An 18,852-nucleotide genomic window follows, 5' to 3' on the forward strand; every position below is an offset into this window, starting at 1 on the left:
ATGCAGTTAGTGAGTGATAGTGCTAATAGATGTTCATTTATTTATTCATTATTCAATATTTATTGAACTTTATTATGTGTCACTCTACTTCACATTTGGAATGTATCAAAACAGACAAGATGTCCTCATGGACACAGTAACAAGCAAAAAACATAATAAATAAGTTAGGAAGTATATTGAAGAAGACAGAAACAATGGGCAAGAGAAAGAGCAGAGTAAAAGGGGCCTGGGTCCAAGGATGCAGGACAGCAAAGAGCAGAATGAAATAGAGGGTCAAGGTAGTAGCCATAGAGAAACTAGAGATCTGAGCACACTTGAAAGAGACCTGGCTGGCTCCAGAGCCCAACTGTTTTCTTTCATTAGAACCACTTACTTCCCTAATAGGCATTGGTTTGTTTCCAAAGTATGATATTCTCCATCTGAGGTCAAATTGATAATAAAAGATAGTAAAAGCAATTTAGAATCATAGATTGGTAGATACTTTCCTAATTAAATGTTTAAAAACCACTGGGAAATGAAAACTTACCTATGAACTTTATAGAGACGTGGCAGGTCTGTCTAACTTTTCTCAAATTCTGACATCAAAATTAAGTGTGACAACATAATCTTGAAAATCTATAGTTTCTCCTTGGGAATTTTGGGAAGAATCTATATTTCCTCAAGGCATCATGTAGCCTAGTCTCCAAAAATTCACTGCTTTTACCTTCCCACTGTTTTTCTTTTTTTTTTTAAGATTTTATTTATTTATTCGCGAGAGACACAGAAGGAAAGAGGCAGAGGGAAAAGCAGGCTCCATGCAGGGAGACTGATGTGGGATTCAATCCTGGAACTCCAGGATCATGCCCTGGGCCGAAGGCAGATGCTCAACCACTTGAGCTACCCAGGCATCTCACTTTCCCACTGTTTTGGTATTTCTTTGCACAGTGACAGTGATGGCAAACTTTCAGTTCCGCCTTAGGGATTCTCCTGAGGTTGAGTACTATTCTATGTTCCAGTAGCACTGTTTGGGTTTTACTTTTTTTCTTGACACTTAGTGTGCCATGACTGAAATTGTGTATACTTGTCTATCTTGTTCTTGTCTCAGAGTCTCAGTGACTTAAAATTAAGGTCCATGCTCAAATTATTTATGATATATAATGTATCTATGCCAGTATTTGTACACAGTAAATGCTCAATAACACTTGCTTATGAAATCATAAAATTTAAGAAGGAGTGCCTGAGAATTTATCCAAAAGGTACACTTGGCCTAGATTTTGATATTATTCACATTACTTCTTTTATCCTGATACGCCCAGCCTTATTCAGACATTTTTTTTATGTTTGGTCAATCCTAGAGTCAAGGTTTCATTTCTACTTCCCTAGTGTTGTCGTTTTATAACTCATGAGTGTACAATTGCATAATATTGATTTGTCATATCTACTGAAGGAAATAGCACTTTAGTAAAGGTTAAGATATAATTGAAATAGCATCAATGACAAAATCACTTCCATGTACTTCTGAATATATTGTGTATGAAAGTTAAGCATTCAGATTTCTGAATCACACTATAGAAGAATTAAACCAATTGCTTATAGTATTGCAGCTATGGAAGTACTATTTCTTTTTTTTTTCTTTTTTTTAGCTTCTCTACTTATTAGATATACATATTGTTTTGTGTTATTGAGAAATAACAGGTCTTAAAATTTTTAAATTAAGCACAATATCCATGTTCAGAACAAAACTTCATGTAGTAATCACAGATTTAAGGTAAGTGATCCTTTTAATTTATACTTTAACAGAAGTCATCTAATTTGATGTGATTGGAACTTGTGTAGTTGCTCAGGTAATTAAAGAAGAACAAACACCAAACTACCAAAACAGTTAAAACAAGAAACATTTTTTTAAATACACAATAACTATACATTAGACAAGGAATATAAAAGAACAAGTATTAATTATTTTTTAGAAAGGATAGAAGCATAGAAGCTTACTGGAAAGTATCTACTAGAAGCCAAAATTTTAGGCAGAATAGATGTATCTGCCAATATGTTTTTTGATAAAAGAGAGATTTCTATCACATGTCAGTAAATCATAGAGCAGAGAGGAAATACTGTATTATATTAATGACTAATTACATTTAAAACTAGGTAATTTTGAATTTGTAATCATATTATTTCTGGCATGAAATGTTTCAACTTTAAAAACCTCATGTGCTATAGCTAAGAAATATGTTTACTGGTACAGCATACTGAAGACAGCCATTGTTTTGCCCAATCCATGGTGCTTTTTTGGCTCAGACTTCTTCTGAAATGTACTGATAATTATAGCAGGAAGAGGGTGAGCAGGAGGACAAAATAAAACCTTCCCGGTACTATACAACACCCAGAGATAGCAAAATTCTGTAGCAGATATTGTTGACTGTATAGGACACAGAGGATCTGTACAACTTCTGGGAAATTAAGAATAGAAACAGAAAATATAACAATAGATTTTTTTTTTCACTTGAAGTGTGAACTTTTCACAACCATGAACCTATTTCTCTGCAAAGGAAAAAGCCACCTCCAGATAAAATATAGCAGGCCCATCTGAATGCAACGCAAAAAAAAAAAAAAAAAAAAGCAAAACCTACACCAGGAGAAGAGAAATTTGGACGGAACAAGAACAAAAACAATTCTCTTAAAATAAAAACAAACAACTAGTTACGTATTTCTCTATTCCTCAGGAAAAGGAAAGTTACTTAGTGGAACAATGGAAGGTTAACAGTGGAACCCTATCACATTATATTTGTAGTTTCCCAACACACATTTTTATGTTTAAGTTTATGGCTTGTAAACTGTATGTAATTCTCATTATTTAAAATGTGCTTAGTTACTTTCAATTAATTCCCTTGCAGCCTTATAAAGCCTAAGCTACAGCAGTTTTCACTGATCACAGATGAGGTTCCCATAGCACCCCAACATCCAGAATAGTTCCCAGAGGGACCTGAAGGTTACACCAAAGGGTTTGGGAAACAAGCATTCCACAAAGCTTATCAAAATATGGGTAGAAAAAAAAACATGTTTTCTGATGACTTCTATTGTATTCTAAGATACCTCATATAGTCAAGTTTTACAAATAAATAAAGTTTAGTTTCCTTATCTATAAAATGGGTAGAATAATAGACATTCTAATATATGACTGAGGGCTTTTTTGATCAGAAAAAAATGTTCTTTTTTTCTGAACAAAAGGGCCCTAATTCAGATAATAAATTACATTGTAACTCTGCGATTATGAGGAAAAAAAGAACTTGAAAATTGATTTATTTCAAATATCCTTTCAATGGGAATTAAATACATACATACTGGTTATTTCTCTTTTCTACATTTAAATGCTGACAAGATCCAAACACAAAGAACATTTCCTTACATTTGTGTTCAGTAGTGTTTAATAGGACCTAAAGTGTGCATATGATGAACTATAACATTGCCTACCCACAAGAAGCTCTGTACCCTAATTGGTAGTTTATCATTTGTCCCTGTCACTTGTCAGGCAAGGTTTCCACAACTAGTAAGAGAAACAACACTTACACATCTGGTCTGTTCTATTCAAACTGTACTACAAACACTTTTGACTATATTCACAACAGCAATAATAGAGTTATATAGCACTTGTCTTGAGGATAAATTGGTTCAATTATTTTATTCTCAGAAACAATAAGAGTCATTCTGATGATATTAGGCAGTTGCAAAAAAACAACATCATTTTCACTCTTCAGATTATTTCACCAATCGTAGAGGACTTCTCACAATGCAATTTTACAAAGTCCTAAAGACTTCATGTTTTTCCCTTTGTAGAATATCCGGTCACTTTTATTTGCACCTCATTTATGAGATGTATATCCTATAATGAGATGTATGTCCTAGCATTTCTCCCAAAGGAAACTGTATCTGTGTATAGCAAAATTTTTTATACTAAGATTATGAGTGGGTTAGTATTTTCTAACTTGTTATATACCCAAAAAATGTTTTGTGGAGGCTTGTATCTTAAATATTTTCTACAATAACACTAAACATCAATGTAGGCCACGATATATGTATTTCCATGTCTTTGTTTCATCAAAAAACAAAAGGGTAGGTTTTAAAAAGTAGATGAACGGCAAGTGTTTTCAATGGATATGGTCGGCCAGTCTGTAATGCTATATTGAACTGAAGCACCATAACAATGCTGAATGAGTTTTATGGGGACTTTATGTTTGTAGTGTGATGTATACAATATAAACTTTTGTTCATTTTAATATCCACTCCTATGACAAGCAAAACGGACATTTTCAGGTCTCTATTGCTCACAGACATGAATAGATACTTGAAAGTAAATCAAAATGAACAAGCACATGCTTTGACCACAGATCCTTTAGCTAAGGCTGCCTACGTGATTTGCATTAATCATTTGAATTTAACTTAGAAAGAGTTAATTTTTATTTTCTCTCCACTCATCAAGATGACATTAATGCTCCCTTTAGTTTGAACTAGACTTTATATAGGTTTCTTCCTGGCCCTAGGTCCTGACCTCCCTTTCTTTAGAGCATTTACCTTAGTAACTTAAAAATTCTTTCTCTGCCCCTTTGAAATGTAATCTGAAAAAACTTTTTAAAAGCTGCTTGCCAAACTGAGGGTCCCTGGAGGGGAGAGGGATGGGGGGGATGGGGTAACTGGGTGATGGACATTAAGGAGGGCATGTGATATAATGAGCATCAGGTATTATGTAAGACTGATGAATCACTGACCTCTACCTCTGAAACCAATAATACATATGTTAATTAATTGAATTTAAATAAAAGTGAAAAAAATAAAATAAAAACTACTTGTCAGTGTTCTTTGAGTAAGTCCAGTTAGTAAACACAGGCAGCCTACCATCCCTCACTCCAGCTCTTAAAAATTGTCCAGGTTTTTATTCAGTAGAGTTGAGCTCAGAACAAGTTCTAGTCTGTCTTACTCTTGTAATATTCTTGAATAAAGTCTTCCTTGTCTTGGTTTTCTCTCTGGGTTAATGTACTTCACATAAGAATTCACATAACTAAAAATACAGATTCATATTTATCTTTTAAGGTTTCAGTAAGCTAGCCACCTCACTGTGCCTATCCTAAAGGAGACCTTCAGAAATCATGTTGAGAGAACTGCTAAGTACTTCTAGGTATGGCCAATTTTGTAATGTAATGACCAAGAAGAAGCGTGTCAAATGAATTCTTCAAGTGTGTTCAGTTGATAGCACTATTGAGGATGAGCTACTCTTTGGCCTGAACTTAAGATTTTTAATTAAATAGAAGACTGATTTTATAATAACTGTATTTATAACTTACTACAAACTAAAAAGAGTTTAATGAATTTGATTCCATGACTAAACATTTTATTCATTGAATTAAAAATAAAGTGTCTCAATTGCTTGCTGTTTTTTCTTATGATTTCCAGTCAGTACAATGTTTATGCCTTATCTGATGTGGTATTTTCTTTCATTTAAGGACCATTATGGGGCCCTGTCCATCTCTCTTCATAAACACAGAATTTGAAAACAAATTGTTAGATTACACCATCTTGAGTAGGTTGAAAGCAAAGCACATCTGCACATGCATTCAATAGACCTCCAGCTCAGAACAAAAAAGTAGATCTCATAGCTGCTTTGTAAGAGCCTTCTATTTCAGTAATTTCTTTGTGTTCAGCTCTTTACCACAGAATGAATCCACTTGGAATACTTTGCAACGAATGGAGTCAGAAGGAAGGAAAGCGAGGGCATAGGATTCCTTTTATCCAATGAAATAAGACATCCATAATCCTCTTGAAGATAATTTTTAAAAATATGCCTATTTCCTCATAGTAGCACTGCTTTACTTACATATTTATTTGATCGTAATTTAACTAATGAATATGATCGTGATTATTTCTGGCTCTGAAGTTTCTCTGATTGGGTTGGAACAGTGTTTTACCTCATGTTGAGAAATAATTGGCTCCAAAAATGAAACAAAAAGAGAAAAAAAAAAAAAACCTTTTTAAATTAATACATCCACTTGGTGAACATTTTCTGAAGGGAGATGGGAAGTCACCGAAATACTTCCAATTACCTTTTTTAAAATAGATATTTTGATGAGACCTCATATTATCATTTTTATTTACTTTAATTACATAGGCCTTTTAGCTTTCGTTTTTTTATAGTATTATAATTTGATTCTTTAAAATTTGAATGAATCTCCATTTACATTGAGAGATACTGGTGTAGTAGGGACAAAATGCCATTTCAGCAAAGGCAGTATTCTCCTTTGAGAATCCTATTGTTCAGGAAACACTCTTCACTAGACACAGTGTTTATACAAGATACAAACCTATGTTCCTTCCTGAAAAGCAGATTTGAGTGAGATTGGAGAATGAATCTGCATAATATGTAAAAGCATATCAACTTCCTGGTTGAAGATGACTATGTCAAATGGTTTTCTTCCTCAGACTGGTCTTCCACATGTGTAAAAGATGTCTGTGCTACAAAAAAAAAAAAAAAGTGGCCAATCAAGAACATTTGTGAAAAACTAGAGTAGCTGGTTCTAAAGCAATGATCCACTATTAGATATAGATATAGATATAGATATAGATATAGATATAGATATAGATATAAATAGACAGATCCACTATTATTTTTACCTTTTTTTCCTCAGGTGAAGTTTTCTTCAACACCATATTCTGGTATTTAGGGAAATAAACAAGGAACAGTTTATGATTGAGCTGAGCAGTTTAGAGGGAACAGTAACATGCTATTTGATGTTGGTATAGCTCAGAGTCAAATGTGTGAAGCCAGATCAAGAAAGATTTTGAACAAGAAAATATTTCATGGAGATTTGTGAAATACATAGGGAGAAGACTGCATTTGCAATCTTGATGTAAGAAGAGCCCATGCACACTAGTAAGTGGGTACTAGATGGAATGGCAGCCCTGACTCAAAGCCAGAAAGGACTCTCGAAATAAAGAATGCGAAAGATCAAAGAATTTAGATAGGTGTGTTTGTGTGCAAAAAATTTAATTAAAAGTGCTTTCATTTTTCCTCAACTTATGTAAGGCAAGTGGTATCATAATCACCTGTTTGTCAACCAGAATTTATGAAAACTGAAGCACTAACAGAAAGAGGTAGATGGGGGAAAAATCACAAGTAATAGGGCTGGAGTAGGGTCTGCATGAGAACCAATAATCTAGGAGTTTAAAAAATCAAGATCTAAAATCTCCATCCCCGAAAGGAAGAAAAATTCATCAAGTCTAGACAATGCTATTAACTTGCCCTAGCCCCGAGACTGTTCATTATAATTGATCTCAACTTTTCTTCCTCAAATGATTTAGCAAGCCTTAAAAATTAACCTGTCTTTCAACCGGAAGATTTTGACTGATCTTTTGGTTGGATATTGTCTGTTGAGGATCTTGAAAAGTCCACAGATACAGAAAGTCCTTGAGACTGATCAGTACAACCTAGTGCCCACTAATTAATTATTCAAAGTTGTTTTCCAGTTAGGACTTCAGGCAAAGAGAGACAGGCATTCAATAACGCTGTAAAAGTTTTGTCAATATAAATAAAGAATGTCCCCCAAAGTGTGCTGGGATTCCAACCTAAGTCTTTGACAATTTTCCTAATTAGATTATAGTAAAGATAGTAGAAAGAAGAGCCTATATTTAATTCAACGTATTTATATTCTAATTAGCTCTCTTGATTTATTAATCTTTAAACTGTGTGATTCATGTGTTTCAACATGAGGAGTCAAGATATTTCAATATTCTAGAATTTCTTAACCAGTACTGGTTTGGCACTGGAAGATTACATATTTATTTCATCTAACGTTCCAAACTCTGCATCCATACGAATACAACCTAGAATCATACCATTGCTTTCATGTATACTGCAACAGCGTTACTTTGACTTACCCTGTAAAGAACAATTAAGTCCTCATTATTACACAAATATTTGTAAATAGAATCAATAATTTTCTGCACACCAGTGGATCCCTCTGAAGTTGTTTTTTTTTTTGTTATTGTTGTTTTTGTTTATAATTTAGTTAACTGTGTTCCTTTTTATCTTTTGTAGACTATTTACATGAATAGCAGGTTTTAACTACAGGCACCTAACAAAAATATTTCTGAAAGAGGAAAGATAGACAAAAGAATAAGACATTTTAAAATTATCTATCTGGACCAGAATAATCAAATTTCTCTGTGCAACTCTAGCCTACCTATAAAAGATCATCAATGGAGCATCTATATCTTCAAAGGATAATTCATCCTAGCATCACAAACTCTTACACTTGACTATCAACACAAATGGAATTATTATAAAAATGGTGACTCTTTGATCCATAAAACATCTTTTTATTTGTTAATCAAATATTTATTGAGCTCTGTCTGCTAGGTATTATATTCCTCTAGACACTATATTTTAATAAAGAATACAGAACAACAAGAAAGTAAACAGGCATCTAGGTAAGATAAAAATGTTTGGGTGATATCACAAGAGTTAGGGGAGGGGTAAAGGGGTTTGTTTGCTTTTCTTATTCAGAATGTGTTAAAAAACAAAATTCAACTGAATGAATTTTAAAGACCTTATTGTGTTTATTTAATGATACATGAATTGGGCAGTATCCTACGGAGCAGATATAAAGGAGGCTGTACAAAATGAAATACCTTTATAGACAGAAAGGAGTGGTACAAGGAAGTTATACTAGTAAAAAGTGGATTAGATGTGGCAAGGTTACTTTCCTTTAGGGGACTGCAGGGGTCTATCAAGGAGATTACCTTACTATAGCTAACCAGGTGATTCCTGATTGATTGGTTTAGATTCTATTTCTGAGAGACTAAAACTGCAATTAAGTTAGGGTCCAGTTTGGTGATATGAGGCTTAACATAAGTGACTCCATTTTGGGCCTGTTACCTTGTTTTCAACAGATGTGATGAGCTGGAAAGAACTTGAATTGAAATTGGTATCCAATCAGTTATTTGGACAACTTTTATTTGCTGCATAGTTGCATAGTTGCATAATTGAACAGAGTATAAACATGGTATGATTTTCATTATATCATTCATGAAAGTGGGGTCTCAGGGAAAACGTATTTCCCTTTGTCTCTTTGCATGTATCAATGTAAAATTATTAAGTGATTTAGGGCATCACCAAATCACAAAGTAATCCATATAATATTGTCTTACAAATTATGATTTATTGTTAAATTCAACAATGGAAAATTGGTCAGCCTGGTAGGATGATTTGAAGGTAGAGGTCTCGAGCTGGGGTCTCTTATTTTCTAGTTACACAGCTTGGAGCAATTCATTTCACCCCTTGTATCTCTCCTTAAAATGAAAAATGATACAAATGCCTACTTTAATGACATGATTTATTTGAAAGCACTGTATTAAGTGTAAAATGATGAAGAGATCTTAATTATGATTATTGTCAAATTTATATAATGGATATGAATTTGGTGCCTTTTCTCAAGTGAATGTGAAAATAAATATTTTGGCATTGTGTAACATTGCACGGAGAAGTATGTGGAGAGAATTTTTAAAGAAGAAATCAATGCTATGGAATTCAAAGACCTACAGAGTACTACATTATTCGTATTGGCATGCTTGTAAAGGAGATAGAAGAAACTCATTTTTAAATACTTGAGAATATTGGCAATGTATTAAAGATGTATTGGAAATAAAATCCTGCATAAAGACTTTAAGATGAAAATGCTTTCTTAGGTAGTTAAAAATGTTAGGACATGCGAAGGACAAGAATAGACTGAATTAGCATGTTAACAGTTTGTGGAGTATGAAAAAGTATTTGAAATTTATTGACTGGTGACAAATATCTGAAAATATTAGAAGGGCACAATAGGCTAAAATACTGATATTATTCAAGCTCAATACAGTTTGCAACTTTGAGACAGGTTGCACAATATACAGAAAGCAAGGAATGTAATACTGAGGTCAGGGTGAATTTTGTTTATTCTAATTTAATTCTTAACACAGTGTTTAAGTATAATTATTGTTTAAGAACAAAACCAGACATTGCAAAATATTTTAATGGACACTTGAATTTGAAGAAGTTGCTATCCTTGTGTAAGTTTTGGCTGTAGTTCTTACAGAAATGAGAAAATCTAAATGGTCTGGAAAGAACCTAGATAACTTTTTTACTTTAGGCAAAATTAGGCAGTTATCCAGAAAAATAGCTGCATAGATACACAGATGTAAGCTTCGCACTTCCATTTCTCAGCAACTAGTTCCATAAAATAATTTAGACTAGCTTAGCAGAGTTTGTAATAGGACATTATTTTTGAAAGTTGCATCATCTTTAAACACCCTAAAATTAGACTGATATGGGTAGATCCACAGAGCTCAAGGAGAGCTATGGAGTACATATATTGTGATCTGAGGGCCGATTTGGAAATCCTAAATGAGTCAGAAATGGTGCCAGGGATAAAGTAAGCAGAGGATCCAAGACTACATAATAAATTAGATAAAAACTCATGGGACAGGCAATGAAAAAAGTATTTTTTTAAAAGCCAGGTAACAAGAATTGTTGCTTTATATTGCTTTTGATTAGTCAGTTCGTAGCTGTCTAAATGCCATCACCCCAAGAGTCAACTTGCCAGAGAAATATGGACATAAACTTCTGTCCATGTCTCCAATGCTTTGTAACAAGTGACCCTAACTTTCCTCGTCACTAGTGACTGGACCAGGAATTTGCAACTGACACAAAGTCAGCCATTTAAAGGCTTGAATTCAGCACCCACCCTATGATGAACTTAAAGATTTGCTAACTCCTAAGAGTTCATGAAAAAAGGGACATGGACTTTAAGCCATTCAAAAGTTTGGCTTAGGGGGCTGGTGTATTCTCTCAGTCAAGTCATGATTTTGACCTCCCCCGATGACATAAATGAAACACAGCAAAGAAAATAAAAAGTACCAAGTAATAAATACTCAACCACCTAAGACTGATGAGACTATGTGAATTCTATTATCAACAATGACAAGAAAAGTTTTTCATCAAAAAAAAAGATAATAAAAATAAAGAAGTTTAGCTTTGATTTTTAACTCTAAAGCTTTGTGTAATGTTGCACAGTGTTTCCTTTAATATGATAATATCCTACATAATTACAAATTCAAACAGAAAATGAGGAGGCTTATAAAAAGAAAGGAAGAATAACAATTTAAGTATAATTGTTCTCTAAAGGAGATTCAAGAAAATCATCTTTAAATAAACATTTGACTATTTAACTATGCATTTCCCTAATCCTTGTTTTGTTTGGAATAAAGCATACACTTCATAAATTTCTAGTTGTTAAATATATTGAGCAAAAATCTTTGGAAAAATAGCTCATAATCTGGATTCATTGTTTACTATAAATTCTGTACCATGAACTAAAAAATATCTAAAATTCTCATATTTGCTTTGCTACTTATATCAGGGGACCTATTGATTATTTCTAAGGTATAGTAAAAAAAAAAAACAATATATAAAAAGAAAGACTACTTGATTGCATCCTAAAATTGGTCAATACACAGAAACAACATGGACAAAAACACATATACAATCACATCCTGCTATCTGGTTTCCAGACGACCCAAACAAATACAACGTTTTGGTTCTCCCAGTTTTTCACATTTCCAACTTTCAGAAGCATGTCTTAAGAAATACATTTTGCTTTCAAATCTACTGCCTGAAATGTCCATCACACCCAGTGTCAGATTTGGTCTCAGACTCTCCATTTATATTTGAAAAAATTTTCTATTAATTTTAAATGTATTTACTCAAAGTCTATCATTTTTAAAATTACTCACCACACATAGTAATTTATATAGTTATAGATAAAACAGAAATAAGATAAATAAGAAATAGCTAAAAGGAATTTTTAAATCTTGTTACAGAACTTCACAAAAAAGACACACGTTACTTCTACTTTTACAGGTTTACCACACTTCTCATAGTACAAATCTATTCCAAGGGTCATTAGCAATACAGTGTCCGCCTTGGACTCTTAACAGCAAGAGTATGAAAAATCACCTATGTGAATGCTCGTAATTTTTCACTGGGCCATTTCTTATTTGAGGATCCTGGTGGTCCCTAAGCTCACACAATACACAACTACAGTTTTCATCACTTCTGTGACCAACCTTCTCTGATATGAGTCACCTCAGGTTCAATGTCTCTTCCTTCAGTTACTTCCTGTTTACCTCTCAATCCAATTTCCCCTCCCACTCATTGTAAGACTTAACATCTTATTCATTTTTGTATTATCTATTATCCACCATTCCTCACCTCTCACTCATGTAGTTCCTTTGTATAAGTGGAATATACAAATAATCCGTATTTAGTGACTATTCAATATTCGGTTAGTTAATATTACTTGCTTGTTTTGGGGCATATATAAGAGCTAATATATCACATAAAGTTTACGGGCATGACCTTAATAATTCAAAAAAAATCTACATTTGAGATCTGTTTCAGGTCACTTACCATCTGTATGATACTGGTGGAATGTGAGCTCCTGTTTCCTCTGTAAGCTTTTGTTTCTCCTGAGGCAAAAATGAGAGTGAAATATTAAATGTTTCTTAAAATCATGGTGAGAATGAAACAGATACATGTAAATACTTTAACATGTAAGTGAGACAAGATAAAAATTTCAAAGTGAAAGGAAAAAATCATTATATACAATTATAACACCCCCTTTATGGTCACGCTAAAATAGGGTTTACCTCCATAACCACTAGTTTAATATTTTAATTTTTTTAATATTTTAATTTTTGTTTTACTCAGGGTATGCTAAGGTTATCCTGCAGTAATAAATTAATAATTTCAAAAAGCTCAAAGAATTAATAACAATTAAAAATGATTAATTCTTCAGACACATTCATCTCCATTTCAGACACACTGTCAGGGCTCTGCTTTATTTCATCACGTTCTAAGTCGGGTCCTAATGCTGATACAGTGATCACTGTCAAGAATTCACAGCACTACTGCAAGAGAGAACAGAACCCATTGTATGTACCCTAGCACTTCAAACTTACTATTTAAAAGGGGATGCTTCACTTCTAACATATCATTTGGCTTTGGCGATTCACATGTAAAGGTAGCTAGGAAGTTGAGTCCTCCCATTCACCTAGGAAGAGAGCAAAGAGGAAAGAGTTGATGGATAACACTAATACCCATCACATTGACTATTTCATTTCTCCCAGTAATTGCATTAAGAAACAAGTTTCAAAAACTTATGATTCACAAGGTATTGAAAACCAGATAGAGCCCTTTTTTCTCAAGGAGGGAAACACTTTATTAGTTTTATTTTTGAAATATTCCTGAAGAAAAGCCTTCATGCTACACAGTGAGACGGATGGGATTCCCAAAGCCTTATAGAATTGGAACCTCCAGAAGGTAGCAAGAAGGTCTTGTTTCAGCTCAGTTTGATTCAAGAATCTTCTTAGTTGTGGCTGTGTGCCAGAGTCACTTGTGAAGTTGTATTTTGTTTTGTTTCATTTTGATATACATACTTGGGTAGGCTTTAGAGCAGAACTCATAAATAAGAATATCAGGAATTGCACTGGGTTGCCAAGGTAAAAAGTACTGCCTTATCCAGAGATATGAATCAATTCATTTTGTTTTATTTTTAATTCATTTTTATGAATTTCTTAGACATATGCAAATGAAACATGAATGAAAAATGAGACAATTTTCCTAAAAATCACAAGGGCATCTCATGCGTGCACATGCACATATACACAATATATACATATTTACTCTCACGTGTATATAAAATACATGTAAAGTTTAAACTCCAATATAAATGTGTGTATATTTCTTTAGATATTTATAATATACTTTATGCTAATTATAAAACTTAGACAAGAAAATATAGAAATGGGACTAAAGTATTAATTATTTTGTCATCATCTATATCACAAAAGGTATGTATGGTAGCATCGTGGAAGCATTTAGCATGTGCTTATTGATTATATTTTATGAAGTTTTTTTTCCATTGATTTTCATTAGTTTTTTCATTACCTACTTAATTTAGGTTGAATCAACCATGATCTAGGAAGATCATGCCAGCACTCATAACCTTATAGTATGGTCATAAAATAATTTTTTAAAAATTTGTTCTTTCAAGCATTGTTAATGTTTTTTAAGGTTCAAGGTGTCAGAATATTTTAACCAGATATGATATGTAGTCATCCTTATTGGATTTAGAATAAAGAAAACAACAGTGGATAAAGGTGACGATGCTAAAGCATTCAGTAGACATATTCAGGCAGATAAGAATCAGGATGAGTCTACATATTGGTGGTCAAAATCTAACTCAAAATATTAGATAGGATCTACTGATTAACAATGATAAAGTCAGAGATTGCTTTGAGCATCATGTGTGGTTTCAGTCAGGCAACTGTGTAATACCTCTAAGAGAATCAGTAAATTCCTAATACTTTATAGAAAGTCCAAAGAGAGGCAAACCTGAATAAATAAAGGTCAGCTGTAATTATTAGTAAGAAATACTAATATATTTGAAAACCCATGGTTTTCAAGAAATGGGTGATATACGACCCATAACGGGACATTTGACTTGAAAATAGAAGTAAAAGAGTGACAGGGCCATTTCTTACCCAAATTAAAATTAAAGACAATCTGAATTAATAGATATCACTGGAATTCTTCAAAAATAATCTTGCAAGGTGTGCTATTTTATCAAGTTAAAAAATGAACAAATTCAATCTCATCAGTATTACTTAACCTTTACGCAGAAAGAATACATGTCATTGCTTTCCACTTCTTTACCCCCCACTCATGAAACTACCAACTTCTACTTAGGGCAGAAGTATTATGTATTATGTTCTTGAGGCCCACAGAGATGAAATATTTTGCTCCAGATGCCAGATCTGGCAAAAATCAGATTCCAGAGCCTGTAGCCTTAAACCTGGAACACTTAGAATATTTCTTGGCATAATATAAGTACTGCATAAATATTTTATTGCTGTCCTGTTATTCCTCAACTATGCCATACAGAGGATGTTTTCTACTTCAATGAAGACATGAAAGGTAAAAATGATTTCAATTAAAAATCCGTGAAGTGAATAACTACCCAAGACAGGTCCATCTGCCCTTCCTATTGCAAAATGAGGATGAAAAGAACAAGACAGATTCCTTCCATAATTTATTGGAAAATAAATGTTGTTATTTGATAAAATGAACATATTTGTCACTGAAAAAATAGGAATCTAAACTAGAGCAAAAGTACAGAGAAGCTATTATATCAGTAGGTAGTAAATAAATGAAAAAATAAAATGAGCACAAATATACGTACAGTGAAGTCATACTGAAATTTTACAGAACAATTAATTCACCTCTTGTAAAGCTCTTTAAGATTAAAAGGAGCCCAAACTACTTAGCTTACTTTGTGACATTACTGTACCTTAATTTCAAAATCAGGTGAATTAGTTTGCATAGGTTACATTTCACTTTGGTGTAACAGAAAAAACACAAAGCAATTGGTTTATACATGGCGGAGTATGCTAGATTCCATTAAAGATTAGCTGGAAATTCAATCATAAGGACAGTTTGAGACAGATGTATCAAATGAAGTATCTTACTAATACTTAGAAAAAAGGCAAAGACCATATTTGCATAAGGAAACAGATTTATCTTAAAAAGAACACAATATCTATTCAAAAGTTGGGGCAAGAGCTAATAATAATATTGCAAATTAGCAATACAGGTAAAACAGGAATGTCCATTATTTAAGAGAAGGACAAAATAAAAAGGAACGTTAAAACTTTTAGATTACCTGTGATGGAGAAGGTAGTAAGACTACGTAGGCTAATGAAAGTATATTTTCATAGAGGTAGTTATTTGGCAACCAGCTTTAATCACTGATATATGATCATGTTTCCATGTCAACCAATATTCATGTATGACTAATTTTCAATTACTTAAAAGTATTTTATTTCAGTGAAATCATCGTATATACAGTGACACACAATTGATGAAAAATATTCCCATCTTTTTTTTATTAGAAACAATGCTACAACGTATATTATTTTAGCCATAGATTTGCATACACATTAAGGTTTATTAAACGTTGCCTTTTAATGGTTAAAATAATAACACTAACATGATAAAGGCAAACAATAAACTTTATTTATTGGCCACAGGCTGAACCCTGGCTTGAGTTGGAATCCCTGAAATTGTATCTGACCTTCCTGGTTCATGACAGTATGGATCTAGGTTTAGCTGTGCCAGTTCTGTCACAGTGCTACCGAAGGGTGTACAATTCTTACCTGCTCACAAAGTGGTAAAACCTTGAAAGTCTGGGGATGTTTTGTCTAAGTGTACAGGATAATTTTACCGTAAAACTCCTATATTGAATAGTTTACTTCTCTATCTCCTAATTTGTGATATAACTTCCTCTCTCTCTCTCTCTCTCTCTTTATGATTACTTGTCTTTTAAACAAATCTGACTGTAGGCTAAATTTAAGTGACTAGTGTCTCCCAATCCTGCCCACTAACATGGTAAGCTACCCTAAAACCATTGACTTATCATCAGGTATTTCTAGCTTTTTTTAATTTATTCTTTCCCTCGTGTTGATTCAGATTTCCTACACAGCCTTCATTTTCATCCACCACCTGCTACCTGCCCCTCCCAAAGAATTACTCAATATAAAACACACTGTTTTAAAAAGCCTAAATGTGAACTTCGTAAACAAGTTCAGAATATTTGACCTAACATCGAATTGATGATGCGCCCTTTGGGCTAGAAAAAAAAATTAAACTTGGTTCTTTGCTCCGTAATTCAACATGCTCCTTTGACAACTCTCCCTCAGATACCCAGCCCGTACCTGGGCTTCGTCTTCTTGCATGGTTATTCATGTACAAACTGTTGCAAAGTTTCTAGGCTTTTTTTTTTTTTTTTTCCTGTGTGTGTGGGGGGGGGGCATGCTTATTTGTGCAAAGGACAAGGAAATAGGATTAAATTTAATGCATCAACAGCTTGTCTTTGGGCAATATGACAACTAAAAAAGGGAAACATGCCATAACCATTAGTTTTTAAAGATCAAACTTGCAATGTACACCATCTAAGCAAGAAATCTCTCAGTTCGATTGCCGGATCATCAATATAGAAAGTTAAAATAAAGAAAACAACAGTGGATAAAGGTGACGATGCTAAAGCATTCAGTACTTCATCGTCCAGTGTCTTAAAATGTCTCATCACTTTTTTTTTTCATTTTATGACAGAGCACATATTATTGTAACATATTTGCTAGATGAGGAATAGTTACAACCTCTCTGTTACTATTAACTGTCACGTTACTCTTGATGTGAGACATTTTAAAGACTTTTTGAAGGACATTTAAAGCAATGCATTTTCTTTAGTCTTCTATGAGCTCTTTACATTCCCACAAATGCTTTATGTCAGCTATTGAATTTTATGTTAATGCTTGCAAATTTCATTTTATTCTCCTTTATTTAGATGAAATTGGTTTAACAATTTCATTTACTTCTATGATGCAAATATGAGATCGTCTTATTTTAGAATACATCTGGTCAATTAGCTGCTATATGGATAACTAAACCAACTTTATTTGATTTTGGATTTCTATGTAAATATATAATTGCTTGTCAGTGCCTTCAATTGACTCTCAGAAACTATTTTTGAGCTTGATATATGTGTTGTCAAGCCTCTCACTGGCCCTTCACAAGATCTACTGTAATTGAACTATTATTGAATCTCATCATAGCATACATTTTTCCCTCCAGGTACATAAGCTAATTCAAGTGTGGCTATGATCAGTTCTTTTTTTTTTTTTTTCTGCCATTGTTGTCTTACTTACTTCTGTACATCTGCTTTATCTCTAAGGTTTTTCTCGTTTATTCTCTCCATTAACATGAAACTAAAATGACCCTGTCCCAATAACCCACATATAAAACATTTATTAAATAATCAAAATTTTAAAACAACTTCTAGAAACATGATTATTTTAAATCATGTGAACATGCATCTGTGTCTTTAGTTTATTTGAAAAACATTTGATGGCTCCTATTAATCGAATTTGTAGACTCCACTGTCATTTGGCAACACTGTTATTTGAGAGTAAGTAAATGTACTTACTCTTCTTTCTTTTTATTTCCTTCCTCATCTGACTCAAGTTCCTTCTTAGCTTTACATTTTTTTTTTAAGTTTTTTTTTTTTTTTTTTTTAATTTATGATAGGCACACAGTGAGAGAGAGAGAGGCAGAGACACAGGCAGAGGGAGAAGCAGGTTCCATGCACCGGGAGCCCGACGTGGGATTCGATCCCGGGTCTCTAGGATCGCGCCCTGGGCCAAAGGCAGGCGCCAAACCGCTGCGCCACCCAGGGATCCCTTAGCTTTACATTTTATATGTTTACTAATTTGAGAAATTCTCTCAACCTCAGGCTTTGCGAAAGTATCACTTTATCAAAAAAAAAAAAAAAAAATTGTTCCCAAAAGCCTAACTCCTCTATAATAATTTTCTTATGCTTTGGATCTCAACTCCCTCTACCATTAGGACCTTACTCAATTATTTACACTGATTCCTACATATTTAATTTCTCTGTCTCTAGTAGCTCTTCCTTGGATTATTATCACCCCCTAAAGAAGAACAGCAAAAGTTAAATAAAGTGAAATTTCCCCTTGATCTTATTAACCACTTGGACAACCACTCTTTTTGCCATCTTTTCACCCTAAAGCTCAAAATAAAAGCTGAAACTCAGGGTCTTCTTTCCATCCAATTTTATTTCACACTACAAACTTTGCTAAGGCTCCTCTCTCCAAGGATGGCACTTAGGTGTTAAATATCACTCTGTAATATCTGCACTTCCTTTAATTCACCTCAGT

Source organism: Canis lupus, chromosome 3 (assembly GCF_003254725.2).
Source record: "Canis lupus dingo isolate Sandy chromosome 3, ASM325472v2, whole genome shotgun sequence".
Taxonomy (NCBI): Eukaryota; Metazoa; Chordata; class Mammalia; order Carnivora; family Canidae; genus Canis; species Canis lupus.